Genomic DNA, 13,238 nt, shown 5'->3' with positions numbered 1-13,238 from the left:
AATAAGTGATGAAGTGAAGTAGAAATGTGAGGGGACTTTCCAGCCAGTTGACTCACCGGCCTCAATAGGCCCTGAGGTCACTCCGTCCGAATCTGCCGTGTGTACTAGGCCCTGTTCTGGGTGCCACATGTTGGGGTCCTTTAATGGACCGGAACCTGGTGGTCCGGAGTCAACGATGAGAAAGTGAAAGAAGGAAAGAGGCTAATTCTCCCTGGGTTACACAGCTGGCCTTCGCGCTCCAGGGAATAAGCCAGAAATAGAGAGAGAAAGACACGGGGACCCAAGCTCAGATGGAACAAGGGTGCTTTATTGATTTCTGTAAGAGTATATATACCAGTAGCTTCTTTAGATAAAGATCAAGAACCAGACTTTACAAGTTTACCAAGGAAGCAAGGAGCAATAGAGGCCAAGAGGCTATCCATATCAAAAGAGGGTTGTAAATAGTTACTTTTCACCAATGGAAAAACTAATGAAGGAAATGCATGGATTTGTCAGTCCCAGGAGAGGCTTGCCTCCTCTCTCAATTCCTGAATACTCAGGAATTAGTAAGGAACAGAGGACTCACGACAGATCCAAAACAGCACACAGGAAGCCTCCTGTTAAATGCTTCCTGACATAGCACCACCTGGGAAGTCCTGGGTTTGTCATATATTGCCTTTATTATGTTGCCTTTATTATATAGGTTCCCTATATGCCCGTTTTTCTGGAGTTTTTTTTTTTTAAATCAGAAATGGGTGTTGAATTTTGTCAAAAGCTTTTTCTGTATCTGTTGAGATGATCATATAATTTTTATTCTTTAATTTGTTAACATGGTGTATCATGATTTTGTGTATTTTGAAGAATCCTTGCATTACTGTGATAAATCCCGCTTGATCATAGTGTATGATCATTTTAATGTGTTGTTGGATTTTGTTTGCTGGTTTTTTGTTGAGCATTTTTGCGTCTTTGTTCATCAGTGATATTGGTCTATAATTTTCTTTTTTTGTGATAGCTTTGTCTGGTTTAGGTATCAGGGTGGTGGTCTCATAAAACAAATTTGGGAGTGTTCTTCTCTCTGCAATTTTTGGGGAAAGTTTTAGAAGGATAGGTGTTAGCTCTTCTTGAAATAGAATTCACTTGTGAAGCCATCTGGTTCTGGACTTTTGTTTGTTGGAAGATTTTTTAATTCGTTTCAGTTGCATTACTTGTGATTGGTCTGTTTATATTTTCTAATTCTTCCTGGTTCAGCCTTGGAAAGTTGTCCCTTTCTAAGAATTTGTCTATTTCTTCCAGTTTGTCCATTTTATAGGCATATGGTTGCTTGAGGTAGTCTGTTATGATCCTTTGTATTTCTACAGTGTCAGTAGTGATTTCACCTTTTTCATTTCTAATTTTATTGAGTCCTCTCCCTTCTTTTCTTGAGTCTGGCTAAGGTTTATCAATTTTTTTTTTTAATAAGAAACAACTCTTACTTTTATTGATGCTGTTGTTTTCTTCATTTCTACTTCATTTATTTCTGCTATGATCTTTATGATTTCATTGCTTTTTACTGACTTTGGGTTTTCTTTGTTCTTTCTCTAGTTGCTTTAGGTGTAAGATTAGATTGTTTATGCGAGAGTTTTCTTGTTTCTTAAGGATTGAATTGCTGTAAATTAGAACTGTTTTTGCTGTGTCCCATAGGTTTTTGGTCATTGTTTTTGTTATCATTTATTTCTATGTATTTTTATTTCCTCTTTAATTTCTGTAGCAATCACTTGGTTATTTAGCAGTGCATTGTTTAGCCTCCATGTTTTTGTATTTTTTATAGTTTTGTTCCTTTGATTAATTTCTATCTCATAGCATTGTGGTCAGAAAAGATGCTTGGTACTGTGTTTCAGTTTTATTAAATCTTCTGAGACTTGATTTGTGACCCAAGATGTAGTCGATCCTGGAGAATGTTCCATGGCACTAGAGAAGAAGTGTATTCACCACTTTTGGGTGGAATGTCAGAAATTATCAATTAAATCTATCTGGTCTGTTGAGTCTCTTAAAGCTTGTATTTCCTTATTTATTTTGTATGGATGTAAGGGGGGTGCTAAAGTCCTTCACTATTATTGTGTCACTGTTGATGTCTCCTTTTATGGTTATTAGCATTTGTCATATGTTTTGAGGTGCTCCTATGTTGGGTGCATAAATATTTGTAATTGTTATATCTTCTTCTTGGTTCGATCCTTGAGGTATATGTTTTTAATGGAAGGTTAGTAATCTTGGGCTTTTCCCTCTATATTCTTTCTGGGTTTCTCTCCTGAGCAGTGGTCCAGCAGTTTGGGATGGGGTGAAGGTTGAGGCTGCTGAACCATTCCCTAAAGAATCCCAGTTACCTGAGCTCCCCGTTTCTGTTCAGTTGCGTGGACTGGGTCTGTGCTGTGCTAAGTCACATCAGTCCTGTCTGACTCTTTGCAGCCCCATGGACTGGAGCCTACCAGGCTCCTCTGTCCGTGGGGATTCTCCAGGCAAGAATACTGGAGTGGGTGGTCATGCCTTCTTCCAAGGGATCTTTCCCACCCAGGGATCAAACCTGTGTCTCTTGCATCTCCTGCACCGGCAAGTGGGTTCTTTACCACTAGTGCCCCCTGGGAAGCCTGTGGACTGGGAGCCAGACCCAAAAGCATGGTAAAGTCACAGAGTGGATCAGAGGCAAGAAGGATGGGGATCACTAGTCCAGTTCCCTCATGAAGATGAGAGGACTGAGGTCCATTAGAGGTTAGCAGGTCTTTAGACTTGCACTCCTCTCTATTTCCTCCCTCTGCATTTTAACAAGCAGAGAAAAAACAAAAGACTGCACAATGAATATCTTAGATTGAGTGTCATCTGAAGAGGTAAGGAAAAGAAAACACTGTAACTGTGAATTCTGCTTGTTATATTCTTTAGAATTTCCAGGGCTGTAAGCAACCCCCCACCATTATTTAATGTGGCTTTTGCTTTATCCTTAACCTCAAACCATTAAAAAAAAATACTTCAGACTGCATTGGGTCTCAGTTGCAGCATGTGAGGTCTTCTTGCATCATGCAGGATCTTCTGTTGAGGTGCACAAGCTCTCTGGGTGTAGTTCGCGGGGCTCCAGAGACTCTGGGCTTAGTGACTGTAGCGTTCAGGCTTAGTTGCTCCATGGCATGTGGGATCTTAGTTCCCTTGACCAGGTAATTGAACCTGTGTCCCCTGCATTTCAAGGCAGATTCTTAACCACTGGACCACCAGGAAAGTCCTGACCTCAAACTATTTTTTAATACTTTCATAGGCTTAAACTAAAACATCTCTATGTTACATGTATATAATCGCAAGGGATTTGATCAAAGTCATACCTGAATGGTCTAGTGGTTTTCTTTTCAATTTAAGTCTGAATTTTGCAATAAAGAGTTCATGATCTGAGCCCCAGTCAGCTCCCGGTCTTGTTTTTGCTGACTATAAGGAGCTTCTCCATATCTGGCTGCAAAGAATATAGTCAATCTGATTTCAGTATTGACCATTTGGTAATGTTCACGTGTAGAGTAGTCTCTTGTGTTGTTGGAAGAGGGTGTTTGCTGTGACCAGTGCGTTTTGCAGAATGTGAAGAACTAAAGCACCTCTTGATAACAGTGAAAGAGGAGACAGACAAAGCTAGCTTAAAACTCAACATTCAGAAAACTAAGACCATGGCATCTGGTCCCATCACTTCATGGTAAATAAATTGGGAAACAGTGGAAAAGTGAATGACTTTGTTTTTGGGGGCTCCAAAATCACTGCATTTGGTGACTGTAGCCATGAAATTAAAAGATGCTTGTTCCTTGGAAGAAAAGCTATGACCAACCTAGACAGCATATTAAAAAGCAGAGATATTACTTTGCTGACCAAAGTCCATCTAGTCAAAGCTTTGGTTTTTCCATTAGTCATGTGTGGATGTGAGAGTTGGACTATAAAGAAAGCTGAGCACTGAAGAATTGATGCTTTTGAACTGTGGTGTTGGAGAAGATTCTTGCGAGTCCCTTGGACTGCAAGGAGATCCAACTAGTCCATCCTAAAGGAAATCAGTCCTGAATATTCATTGGAAGGACTGATGCTGAAGGTGAAACTCTAATACTTTGGCCACCTGATGCAAAGAACTGACTCATTGGAAAAGACCCTGATGCTGGGAAAGATTGAAGGCGGGAGGAGAAGGGGATGACGGGATGAGATGATTGGATGTCATCCCTGATGTGATGGACATGAGCTTGAGCAAGCTCTGGGAGTTGGTGATGGACAGGGAAGCCTGGTGTGCTGCAGTCCATGGAATTGCAAAAAGTTGGACACAACTGAGTGACTGAACTGATGTTGCATGTGTAGATTCATTGAAATAGAACTATATTCAAAATTATTCCTCTTAAAGATAAATGATCTGGATAGAATCTTCTCTGAATAGATACTACTGAAAAAGTTTTCTCAACTGTCATCCTGAAGATCATGCACAGTAAATAGGTCAGTTGGCCTTCTCTGTAATTTCACCTCCAGCCAGAGGATCCTAAATGTGGGAAAGAAAAAAAACAGTCTCAAAGAAATGTTGAGAAACCATTTTTTTTTCCCTTCAGGTGAAATTTACATAAGATAAACTAACCATTTTAAAGAGAAAGTTCAGTGGCATTTAGTACAGTCACAATATTATGCAGCCACCACCTCTAGCTGGTTCCAAAAAGACAAACCATTTTAAATCAATTATTAGAGTAACCTTTTGTGTTTGTTTTCTTTTTTCATGTTCCTCCTTTTATGGGAATACTCAAACTAGCTGTCTGACTAGAACTTCAGCAGCAGAGAAGTGATGATACGGACAGAAAAGGATAGGTTAGAACACAGTTTGTTTTATTCTTTGGTGAGAGAGAGGGGAGGGCAGGCAGTGGGTATGGTCCATCTAAAATAGAGCAGACAGCATACTGAAAAATTGCTAAAGCCAGCAGGTCAGTTATAACTGTTTTGTGATCTTGGGCAAATTTCTGAATTTCTGAACCTTGGTTTCTTCTAAAAGAGGAGGCAGAACTGCTTATGCACATTATACCAGAGTCAGTTTTGCTAGTTAATAGTTAAGTGAGGGTGGCCATTATGCAATAGTTAAGTCAGTGTAACCACTGGGAGAAACTGGGTAAAGGGTACGCAGGACTTCTCAGCACTATTTTTGCAACTTCCTGTGAGTCTAGAGTTATTTCAAAAGAGAAAGCTTAAATTGAAAGCAGATGACCACCTGAAACTTGTACATGAATGTTCATAGCAGCATCGTTCATAATAGCCCCAGAGTGGAAACAGTCGAAATGTCCAGCCTCTGGTGAATGGATAAATTAAATGTACATCCACATGATGGAATGTAATTCAGTCATAACAAGCAGTGTAGTACTGATTCATGCTATAGCGAGAATGAACCTTGAGAACATTTTGCTCAGTTCAGTGAAGAAAATCAGTCACAAAAGATCACATATTTGTAAGACTCCATTTACTGTACGTGACTATCATTTCCAGGTGGTGCCATGGTAAAAAATCCGCCTGCCAATACAGAAGATGCAAAGAGACGAGGGTTTGATCCCTGGGTTGGGAAGATGCCCTGAATAGGAAACGGCAACCCACTCTAGTATTCTTGCCTGGAACATCCCATGGACAGAGGAGCCTGACAGGCTACAGTCCATGGGGTTGCAAAGAGTTGGACATGACTGAGCTCAAGAGCATGTCAACATGTCTACTGTCCAGGAAATGGCCAGAATAAACAGATCAGTTGTAGATGGAAAGTAGATTAGTTGAGCCACAGACAGGGGTGAGGGGGGCAGTGGAGTGACCCCCACCAGCTCTGGGGTGTCTCTGTGGGGAGATGAAAGTGTCCTGGGTTGGATAATGGTGATTGTGGCACAGCTCTGTGAAATTGCTAAAAACCTGCTGAATTTTATTATTTTAAAGGGTGAATTTTATGGCATGCGAATTACATTTCAATTAAAAAAACAGGAGTCAAGTCCCTCATTATTCTCCAAAGCACAGCTTGTGCAGGGTGGCCATATATATCAATATATATTTATATATTTATATTTTCATAAATGTCAGTGATTGAAGGTATTTTAAGGAAATTGCATCACAGAGAAGTGGTACTTAGAATGTGCCCATGTATTGAGGTCCTGACCCTTCCTGGCTGTCCGTGGAGCGCTTTAGCACCCGCTTGAACCCTGGCCCTGAGGGCTGTTCCCTTCTCCTCAGTGGGAGTGCCTCTTTCCACAGCCAGAGCATTGGAAACCCTGAATCACAGACTCGTAGCCCTCACTTAAAATACATGAGCCAGCTCTCCACTCCCAGCCATCACTGTCGCATTCTGCAACCATGCCAGATTCTGTAAAGAGTGCCCGAGTCCTGCACAGGTGGTTATAGAGTAATTCTACATAAATATCTCACTTAATGGAAGCACTGTGTTAAGTCAATTGCTTGTTAAATGGATGGGGGATTTGGGAAAGTTGCCTCGTTGCTCATTCAGGCAGAATGTATTATGTCAGCATCAGCAGAGCTGGGTTAGATTGGCAGTCAGCCAGTACAGGAGCATGGCCTTTGACAACTTAAGATGTCAGCAGTGTCTTTATTTTTAAAAAAAAATAGCCCAAGTTCTATAAGAAATATCAGTGTCTGCTTCACTGCTCTGGACACCTTCCAGTCTCACAGTGTCTTTACATGGCAGTATTTTCAGCCAGGAGGAAGACTTGAGGCTGCAGGGAGGTTGATATTCTGTTTTAACAAAGTGAACCATACATGGCAAAGAGAAACATAAGTGTGTTTTATAGCAGCTACTGTGGTCAGATGTTGGATAGAGAGAGATGCAGAAACCATGGTACACATGCTGGGGGAAATGGCTCCATGCAACATTGATAAGCGACATTCCAGACCTCAGTAAGGGGGCTTCCCTGGTGCGCTAGTGGTAAAGAATCCACCCACCAATGCAGGAGGTGCAGAAGATGTGGGTTCAATCCCTGGATAGGGAAGATCCCCTGGAGGAGGAAATAGCAACCCACTCCAGTATTCTTGCCTGGAAAATTCCATGGATAGAGAAGTCTGGTGGGCTACGTCCATGGGGTCACGAAGAGTTGGACTCAACTAGAGATTGAGCGTGCATGCAGACCTCAGTGATGTCCTTACTTCATAAAAGGGCATACGGAGACCCAAGAGGTTCAGTCACACGACCAGGGTCCCAGAGATGCTGCCTGGGGGAACCAGAGTTAGCAGTGAGCCCTCCACTCCGGTCCATTGCCCAGGGTTTTAGAATCTGCAGGCTGCAGGTGACATTCTTCCTAAGAGTGATCTGAACTCAGCGGAGGTTTATTATATCCCATATCTAAAGATGTATGGGTTTACATCCACAGATTTGTGGATCCGGCTCATAGGGCGGCCACGTACGGCTGCACAGACTGGATTGCACAAACCCAGGGGGTGCTGACGTGCACATGTAGTTGTCTGGATGGTACCTTTGTATTTGGACTGTGTACACCTTACATCTGTGTGGACTGGCTCTGGTTACAGGATTGAGTTAGTGGCTCAGTGATGTCAGGGCAGCCTCTTGGTGGTTCTCTCTGTCTTTCCCCCTCAGATGTGAAGCTGCCCTAACCTTGTCATCATGTGTCAATATCTAAGCAGAAAGGAACGGATGGCTAAAACAAAAGTGTTCTGTTCAAACCTTTCTCTTCCTGAGGGTAAAGCATTTCCCTAATATCTGATTGCCCAAGGATGGGTCACATGGCCACATCTAAACCAACCTTGGCACAAAAATATACTCACCACTGTTAAGCTTGTGAAAGTAAGGCTCTGCCAGCAGGCACAGGGGTAATGGGAATATGACAAGTGGGATCTGCCAAAGATTGTTACATTGAAGATGGAATGATACATTTTAACATATATGATGCTGCTGAAGGGACAAATGAATATCGTAAAGCATTCAGAAAAGACAGATCATAGATCATTGGAAGTGTACAAATTTACTTCAGATTTATTTCCCCTATATTGATTGCTGATATTTCACTGCCTAAGTTAGTAACTTTTCTGGATTTCCCTGACTGATTGAGAAGTATGTCTTTTACCTACAGGAAGTGTAAGCTCTTACCATTACTATCTCAGCAGTTTTCTAGATTTTTCATTAATAGGTTCAGGCAGTCGGGAATTATTTTGTTTTCTGGGTAAGCAATTTGAGGCACGTGGATCCCTCTTGTTTCCAGGATAGAGGAAGGAAGAACAGATTTCTCCAGATACAAAGTCACAAAGTGACAACCGAAGCAGTTTCTAAAATGTACAACTTGTGAATCAGGAAATTCCAGATTAGCGTATGTAGAAATATAAATGATACTGTTCTTGCCCTTTAGGGATTCACAGTTCACTGCAGCTGTTTGTGCCTGCAGCCCGCCAGGCTCCTCTGGCCATGGGATTCTCCAGGCAAGAATACTGGAGTGGGTTGCCATTTCCTCCTCCAGAATCTTCCTGATCCAGGGATTGAACCACCATCTCTTGCATCTCCTGCACTGGCAGGTGGATTTTTTAACCACCCACACAACCTGGGATGCCTGTGTTAATTAAATAGCGTAAAGTTATAGGGTCACCCAATGAACAGTGAAAATTATTGATTTCATGCCACGGAAACAAGGGAGGCCAGGAGCCCAGGCCAGGGGATGAAGCCGTGGGGAGGGTGAATCACTCCTTTGATAACATGAGGGTCCCTTCTGGGGAGAGAGGGAAGCAGTGAGTAACAAGGTGTGTGGTTCAGACTGTATCTGTTCCATCGTGCATTTCCTAGCATCACGGGGGCATTGTGAGTCACTGCTGCAGAGAAGATGTTATGCCAAAGAGTAGTCTTAGGCATATCCCTAAAGAAGTTTCTAGTGTTATATATGATACAATATTAAAAAAAAAAAAGTGGATCTTTGCTGCATCCCTTGGAGGGAGAAAAAGGAAAATTCCATTGATAAGGTTTGCTTTTAAAGACATCAGTAAACTTTTCCCATGGTGAAGGACCTTCCCCATTTCACCTGCCCTCTGCAAAGCCAACAGAGAAGAAAACAGATTTCTAAAATGTGTGACCTTGGCAGTATAAAGCGTCTTTGGAACTGGAGTTCTCTTGGGTGAGGCAGTGTCCATGATTTCTTTCCATTTTTCCCAAGTGGGAAGAGGCTGAGAAGATTGGGTAGAAGAAACGACTGGGGAAGGGAGTGGCCTGCAGCCTTCTTTGAAGAGGGTTAGTCTAGATGCCATAAATAATAGATATTCCCCCTTCACCTCTACACAGGTGACCTCATAGGAACGGAGCTGTTTTTCCCATCCTGTCCGTTCCTAGCCACTCCCTCCCTGCTGCCCAGCCTTGCTTAGGGTTCTGATGGGGAGGTGAAGCCAGTGTGTGGAGTTTCAGCATCTCACTTGCATTACTGGCCCTGAGGTTATGGAAGGGAAAGCCATGCAGGCTGTGAGTGTAGGAGCTGCTCCCTGCCATGGAGCCCTCACGAGCTAGATCTGCCGGGGAGGATGATCAGGGTCACAGACCCAGAGAAGACAGGGTTGACCAGTGAGCAATCCCGTCTTCTCCCAGGCCACCTGGCTGCAGAGTGCAGTGGACAGAGTGGTTTCCTGGGATTGGGGTTTATGTCAAACTTGTATATTAGAGCGACTAGAAGTGTTACTTCCGTAGTTAAAGGCAAGCAGATTTAGAAGAGAAACATCTCTAGAAAGTTTAAGGTGTAAAACCATCAAATATAAATAGATGAACTAAAAAGGTACATTCACATGTATAGGAATGTGTATCTTGTCTCTTCTTAACCCAACAGGGCCAATGCCTGGCACCTTTCAGTGGATCGTGTAGTGCTGTGTTCTCTGTGCTTAAGAATTCTGTGCAATTTTGCTACTCATTAGTTTCCTAAAGCCCTTAGGATCTGGAGTTCATCTGGTCCGCTGATCTCATGGTTCTTGGAGAAACAGTTTTTTCCTCCTATTTCCACGTCATAGGGCCCTGCAAGGACAATCTCAACAGCCTTACCCTCTGTAGCTTTGCCCCTGGGAGAAGAAGGAAGTTATCTTTTGTTATTTCTGTAGGCCTAGCTGCGTGGTGGTGAGCGCTTGGAGCTGGATTGGGCCAGGCCGTGTTTTGTTTTTGTCGGTTTGTTTTTAATTAGTTTTTTGCTGGAGTGTAGTTGATGGAGCATGTTGTGAGTTGAATCTGTTCACCAGATATCCTCTGTTCTTAGCAGAGTGTTGAGTTGAGTTCCCTGTGCTGTGCGGGACGCCCCTAGTGGTTATACATGGTGGTGGTCAGTCTCTAAGTCATGTCTGACTCTCTTGCTCCCAGTATTTCTTCCCCCTTCTGTCCATAGTTTGTTTCCTACATCTGTGGCTCTATTTCTGTTTTGCAAATAGGTTCATTTGTACCATTTCTTTAGCTTTCATATATGAGTGCTGTCATCTGATATTTGTCTTACAGGGACTTACTTCACTCAGAGACAATTTCTAGGTCCCTCCCTGTTGCCACAAATGGAATTATTATTTTTTTGGTTAGCTAAAATTCCATTGTATATATGCACCATATTGTCTTCATCCATTTCGCTGTCGATGGACATTTAAGTTGCTTCCATATCCTGGCTCTTGTAAATGGTGCTTCAGTGAACATTGGGCTGCATGTATCTTTTCAAACTATGGTTTTCTCCAGATATATGCCCAAGAGTGGGGTTGCTGAATCATGACAGTAGCTCTATTTTTAGTTTTTTAAGAGACCGCCATACTGTTCTCCATAGCATGTACCAATTTACATTCCCACCAACAGAGTAAGAGGGTTCCCTTTTGTCCATATGCTCTCCAGCATTTGTTGTTTGTAGATATTTTGATGATGGCCATTGTGGCTGGTGTGAGGTGATTCCTCATTGTTGCTCCCATCCTTTCTCTAATAATTAGTGATGTTTAGTATCTCATGTGACTGTTTGCTATCTGTATGTCCTCTTTGGAGAAATGTCTGTTTAAGTCTTTTGCCCATTGTTTGGTTGGTTTTTTGTTTGTTTGTTTTTTGATATTGGGTTGCATGAACTGTTTGTATATTTTGGAGGTTAATCCTTCTTTTTGTTTTCTTCATGGTTTATTTGCTGTGCAAAAACTTTAAATTTTAATTAGGTCCCATTTGTTTGTTTTTGTTTTCATTACTTTAGGAGGTGGATCAAAAAACATATTACTGTGATTTATGTCAATGAATGATTTGCCTATGTTTTCCTCTAAAAATTTTATAGTACTGGGTCTTACAATTAGGTCTTTAATCCATTTTGAGTTTATTTTTATGTATGGTGTTAGGAAATGTTCTAATTTTATTATCTTACATGTAGCTGTCCTGTTTTCTCTATACCACTTATTTCTTCTTTGTGATAGATTAGCTGACTATAGGTGCGTGGGTTTATCTCTGGACCTTCTATACTGTTTCATTGGCCTATATTTCTGTTTTTGTGCCAATACCATACTGTTTTGGTTTTTTGGTTACTGTAGCTTTTTAGTATAATCTGAAGTCAGGGAGCCTGATTTCTGCAGCTCTTATTTTTCTTTCTCAATATTGCTTTGGCTATCTTGAGAAAAAAGAATGAAACTGGAGGAATCAACCTCCACATGAAAAGCACATGAAAAGATGCTCAACATCACTCATTATTAGAGAAATGCAAATCAGAACCACAGTTTTCATGCTGGTCAGAATGGCTGTCATCAAAAAGTCTACAATCAATAAATGCTGGAGAGGATGTGGAGAAAAGGGAACATTCTTACACTGTTGCTGGGAATGCAAACTGGTTCAGCCACTATGGAGAACAGTGTGGAGATTCCTTAAAAAGCTGAGAATAGAACTGCCATATGACCCAGCAATCCCACCCCTGGACGTATACCCCGAGGAAACCAGAATTGAAAGAGACACACGTACTCCAGTGTTCACTGCAGTACTGTTTACTATAGCTGGTACATGGAAGCAACCTAGATGTCCATTGGCAGATGAGTGGATAAGGAAGTCGTGGTGCATATACACAACGGAGTATCACTCAGCTGTAAGAAGGAATACATTTGAGTCAGTTCTAATGAGGTGGATGGAACTGGAGCCTATACAGAGTGAAGTAAGTCAGAAAGAGAAAAACAAATACTGTATATTAATGCATATATATGGAATTTAGAAAGACAATAATGCTGATCCAACATGCAAGGCAGCAAAAGAGACACGGATGTAAAGAACAGACTTCTGGATTCTGTGGGAGAAGGTGAGAGTGGGATGACCTGAGAGAATAGCGTTGAAACATGCATATTAACATATGTAAAATGCATGAGCAGTGCAGGTTTGATGCATAAGGCAGGGCACCCAAAGCCATGCTCTGGGACAGCCCAGCGGGACGGGCTGGGGAGGGAGAGGGGCGGGGAGCTCATGATGGAGGCCACATGTATATGCATGGCTGATTTATGTTGATGTATGGCAACAACCATCAAAATATTGTAATTACCCTCCAATTAAAATAAATATATTTTTTAAAAAGATGGCTTTAGCTATTCAAGGCCTTTTATGTTTCCATACAAATTGTAAAAAAATTTTGTCATAATTCTGTGAAAAATGTTATTGGTAATTTGATAGGGACTGCACTGAATCTGTAGATTACTTTGGGTAGTATAGGCATTTTCACAGTATTGATTCTTCCAATCCAAGAACATGGCATATCCATCTGTGTGTGTCATCTTTGGTTTCCTTTATCGGAATCTTGTAGTTTTCTGGGTACAGGTCTTTATTTCCTTAGGTAGGTTTATTCCTAGGTAATTTATTCTTTTTGATGTGATGGTAAATGGGATTTTTTCCCTTTAATGTCTCTTTTCTGATCTTTCATTGTTAGTGTATAGAAATGCAAGAGATTTTCTGCATGTTAATCTTATATCTTTCAACTTGATCAAATTCATTAATGAGCTCTAGTAGTTTTTTGGTAGATCTTTAGGATTTTCTACGTATAGTGTCATGTCATCTGTAAGCAGTGAAAGTTTTACTTCTTTTTCAATTTACAGTCCTTTTATTTCTTTTTCTTCTCTGATTTCTGTGGCTAGGACTTCCAAAGCTATATTAAATAGCTTTGTGTGGACATCCTTGTCTTGTTCCTGATCCTAGAGGAAGCATTTTCAGTTTTTCCTTTCTACCATTGAGAATGACATTTGCTGTGGGTTTGTCATATATGGCCTTTATTATGTTGAAGGCCAGGTCCTATTGGCTGAGAGCTGAACAATAGATAATCCGCTGG

The 13,238-nt window shown here is 41.5% G+C and overlaps 1 protein-coding gene across 10 annotated transcripts in view; it reads left to right on the top strand.

The window, feature by feature from the left end:
- The window catches only part of ST3GAL6 (ST3 beta-galactoside alpha-2,3-sialyltransferase 6), a 90,031-nt gene that overhangs the window by 65,413 nt on the left and 11,380 nt on the right, over nucleotides 1-13,238 (top strand). The gene's annotated exons all lie outside the window — the stretch shown is intronic.

Source organism: Odocoileus virginianus, chromosome 25 (assembly GCF_023699985.2).
Source record: "Odocoileus virginianus isolate 20LAN1187 ecotype Illinois chromosome 25, Ovbor_1.2, whole genome shotgun sequence".
Taxonomy (NCBI): domain Eukaryota; kingdom Metazoa; phylum Chordata; class Mammalia; order Artiodactyla; family Cervidae; genus Odocoileus; species Odocoileus virginianus.
Note: the sequence above shows the minus strand (reverse complement) of the source record. Positions and strands in the feature narration are given on the sequence as shown.